This window comes from Oncorhynchus clarkii, chromosome 12 (genome assembly GCF_045791955.1).
Source record: "Oncorhynchus clarkii lewisi isolate Uvic-CL-2024 chromosome 12, UVic_Ocla_1.0, whole genome shotgun sequence".
Taxonomy (NCBI): Eukaryota; Metazoa; Chordata; class Actinopteri; order Salmoniformes; family Salmonidae; genus Oncorhynchus; species Oncorhynchus clarkii.
The window spans coordinates 46,502,315-46,507,079 of NC_092158.1; positions in this window are offsets into that span (position 1 = coordinate 46,502,315).

A 4,765-nucleotide genomic window follows, 5' to 3' on the forward strand; every position below is an offset into this window, starting at 1 on the left:
CGCTCATCCATATATTTATATGTACATATTCTCATTCACCCCTTTAGATTTGTGTGTATTAGGTAGTTGTTGGGGAATTGTTAGATTACTTGTTAGATATTACTGCACTGTCGGAACTAGAAGCACAAGCATTTCACTACACTCGCATTAACCACTGCTAACCATGTGTATGTGACCAATACAATTTGATTTGATGTAGGGTGTCATTTAGGATCCAGCCTAAAAGTTACACATACAGCCAGTCAATGTAAGAGCTCGGTTACGATCAATAGTCAATTGAAGCAGTAGACTGTGCCTTGCATGAATCCAATGTCTCTCCACACAGAGAGAAAAAAATACACTTCAATTACTGATGGACCTATGGGGCGGTGAGGAGAGAAAGGCTGCTATGATCCAAAGGCTGCTATGATGTTGTACACACAAAATTGTGTCATTCTGAACATTATCCGCAACATTATATTCCATTTTTGTTGGACTCGAGCAATACTTTCCTGTGTGCGAGCATGCGCATGCTTTCTTGTTTTCATTGTGCTGATAGAAAGCACGTGCATGGAAAAGTATCTCTTGAGTCCAACAAAATGTAATATAATGTTGCAGATAAAGTTGGGAATGACATAATTTCATGAGTACAACATCCAAAGACCTGCATCACATATTTTGGTGTTTTTGGAGCCTTTGTTCATGTTTTAACACATGATACCGATACTGCAGAACGAGCATGAGGAAGTCTATTGATGGTGGGGTAAGTTTCTCATAATCAAGTGGAATCGCAAAAAAAAAAAAAACACTGGACAAAAAAGTTCACTTGTAAAATCCATGCTCGTGGGTTTGATTCCCGGGACTACCCATATGCAAAATGTATGCAAGCATGACTATGTCACTTTGGATAAAAGCTTCAGCTAAATGGAATATATTATTATATAAATCAAATCATTTTGCTCGGTATATCAAATAAAATTTTATTTTATTTTATTTTATTTTATCATTTCTGCTCTGTATTTAATGTTATCTGTTTGGATTGTTGAAACATAGGACACCATTGAAAGAGAGACCCTGGACTCATTAGAGATTCCCTTTATAAATAAAGGTTAAATAAATGGCCCCAGGTCTTAGTACAACATTTCCTGTTAAAAACCAGACTCAAGGGACAGCCTCTGGTGGCACACTGACCTTTTTCATACTACTGAGCTGTGCTGAATCAAGCAGAGCCAATCTTTCCTGGTTTCACTTCCACAATATCTTCTGGACCTGTGCTGAACAGGACAATGTGAAAAGAAAATATCAGAGCCAGCACAGTAAGGTTCAAGTTGGCATGGTCGTGTGAAAAGGGTATTTCTGTCTGGTTGGCTCTCTGCTAATTGAAAATAGTAGTAATATGAATAGCAAATAGTGTAATAGTATGATGTCCTAAACAGTGCTATTAGTAGAACCAGCATCAACACTTCACGTTCTCTACAGGATCGATGTCCCCCCCGCGGGGGTAGCTATTACAGTGAAAGAATACCATGCTGTTGTTTGAGGAGAGTGCACAGTTATGAACTTGAAAATGTATCTATAAACCAATTAGGTACATTTGGGCAGACTTGATACGACATTTTGAACAGAAATGCAATGGTTCATTGGATCAATGGTTCTTTGCGCATACACTGCATACACTTTGCGCATACACTGCATACACTTTGCGCATACACTGCATACACTTTGCGCATACACTGCATACACTTTGTGCATACACTTTGCGCATACAAAATTGAAATTGCACCTAACCTGGAATAGTACATTATGACCGTTCTCTTGTTTTTCAAAGGTAGAACAAACAAAAAAAAATCATGTTTTTTTCTTTATATTATCTTTTACCAGATCTAATGTGTTATATTCTCCTACATTCCTTTCACATTTCCACAAACTTCAAAGTGTTTCCTTTCAAATGGTATCAAGAATATGCATATCCTTGCTTCAGGTCCCGAGCAACAGGCAGTTAGATTTGGTTATGTCATTTTAGACGAAAATTGAAAAAAAGGGTCAGATCGTAAAGCCTGCAGGTATAATGATTTAGAATGTATTATAAGTAGGCTATATACTGTATAACATGACTCTTTACGTATCAAAATGGCTGGTATTTAGTAAAGAAGAATGTTACCCAACTAGCTGTAGCAGGCCTAGTGTGATATAAAGCAGAACGTGTGGACAAGACAAAATCCTCACCCAAACATTATCCCCAGTGACAAGCTTGTTTGTGTGAGTTCACTCCCAGTGGAGGTTAGTGAGCGGTGCTGTTAAACTTGTGCATGCCGGGGGAGAGTGACAGTATCAGCTCCCTCAGACTGCACTGCACTGACACACACACACACACACACACACACACACACACACACACACACACACACACACACAGGGTTTACCTGAGGACTCCTTACCTGTACTGGAAGTCTGTCTGTGGCTGATCCTCTTAAATCCTGGACTTTGATGTGATGCACAACGCAGCGTTTCCCCGCTTTGTTCTCACACAGCCCTCTCAGTCTGATCTTAAAGAGGTGCTCTCTCTTACATGCTCTCTCTCCAAGGAGGCATCCAGTGAGTTTGACAACAGAGCCTCTTGACAAAGCCCCCAAAGCCCAGGGGATGTGTGTATTGTGTTTGTGCGTGTGTAGGGAGATGGAGTTAGGGTGAGACAGACTGTCTCAGGCATGTGTCCTGACCTAACACTGCTGGTGGTGTAAAGGCTTAGCAAGTAGCACTTCCTCCTGATTCAGCTGATACCGATTGCTCAAACCCAGGACCTCTGCCTTGCAAAACAATCCAGAAAATGCCAGCCACTGCAATTCAAGAAAGATCAAATGTCTTAGTAGTCCTCCAACCTGTTTTAGCTGAAGGAGCAGAGCCTAAAGACATCATGCTCTCTGTACTCCTAAAGTTTTAGGACATCAATCACGATGATAACAGAATTAAATAATTTGCTCAAGCTAGCCACACACACACACACTGTGAGCGTGAGGTGAGAGTCATCTCCACATAACTGAACTGTATGAAAACACAAGCTTTCTACACTCCAAAAGTCCATGGGTAACAGACATTGACATTTGGTCAGCTAAAAAGGTAAGTGGCCCTTAAACTACTCGGGCCTGGTACCCATTCTGGTGTGGAATTGAGAGAGGGCAGGTTTGAGAGAGGAGAGCATGACACGCGCGCACACACGTTCTCTCACACACACGCGAACGCACATATAGAGGAGAATGTGACACACGCGCGCACACACATACACAAAGTGCCCTTACACAGACATAGAGAGGGATCTGATGTAATCTGCACTGCACACTCTCCTCTTGGGCTAGTAAGTCACCTACCTTGACAGGGCAGCTAGTAACCTATTGAGCAGGGTAGCGGATGAGAACAGTAGAGGATAACATCAATAAATCACGGTAGCCTCAAAAGAACCTCATGAGCTCTCCTGTCCTGTTGACAATCAGTGGTTATGTTTGTGTGTCATGCTCACACACAGACAGACAGACAGACAGACAGACAGACAGACAGACAGACAGACAGACCCACACACACCCAGACAGACGGACACAGGCAGGCAGACACCCCTCTGGGCCTCATCATCACCGATCGATATTAACCTCATCCAGCTCCTCCACCGGGAGTAGACAGTACACATTAGTAAGGGTCTCTTATCAGCTGATGCAACATTGCACCAAAATGGCCGACATGCAGAGCCGCAACAGCAGCATATTAGCCATTTCCCTTAAGATCTTTCATTTTCCGCCCATAGCAGCCTCCTGCCTCCTTTATAGCCCAATTGTTCGGCTGTGCCTTGGTTCAGTGATGTGTGTGTGTGATGCAGACAGATACTGATGCCTTCAGTAACAGAGGGTTCCCCCCCTTCAGAGGGGTTGGGTTAAATGCGGAAGACACATTTGAGTTGAAGGCATTCAGTTCAACAACTGACTAGGTATCCCCCTTTCCCGCCCTGCTGTACGCCTGCAATGTAACAGCTCTGTTAGCTGATAATGTTAGCATGCACGCACACATACACAGTGCTGCAGGAGCGGCAGATAGATCGCTTTGATGAAAGAGCGCAGGACGGCAAAAATAAGAGATAAGAGCGTCAAGGGAAGAAAGATCTAGCGCGGTGTCTCGTGATACAAACCCTTCTCCCTCTAGGACTGATCCTACTACTTCAACCACATCCAACTAGCTGGGGCTCTCTATCCGTTATGATCAACAGTAGATCCTTGTCTGTTCGAGGCGGCAGAATTCGATCCAAAGCCAGCACCTTCATACTCCAGAAGCTAGTGGACGAAATGTGTCTTGGTTGGGCAAAAGAAGAAACTTTACTTCAGGTCCCAGGGATGGTGACATCACTTGGCTGCTGGCGCAAGCAATTTACTCTGATACAGCTCGGGTCTTTAGCTGACGTCTGCTCCAGGACTGATCAGCAACACTGGCACTTGATCTTTTGATCCACCATTGACAATCTTTAATCAAGCTGCTTGTTTGGAGTCTTGTGATAGAGATGGTGTTAAATGGTGATACTGGTTTCAGTGTAAGCAGGGGAATTATGGACTGAATGATAAATAAATAAATAAACTATCTAGACTAGGGGGAAACGGCTCTAGTGTGTGTGTGTTTCATGAAGGAGAAGAAATACGTGGTAAATATATGAAAGGTTAGAAATTGCCCAGGCTCCTTTCAAAGTACAACTCATTTGCTGAACTTCAGGACAATAAATAGTTTAACTGTGCAAAACTGAGCCAAGATCCTT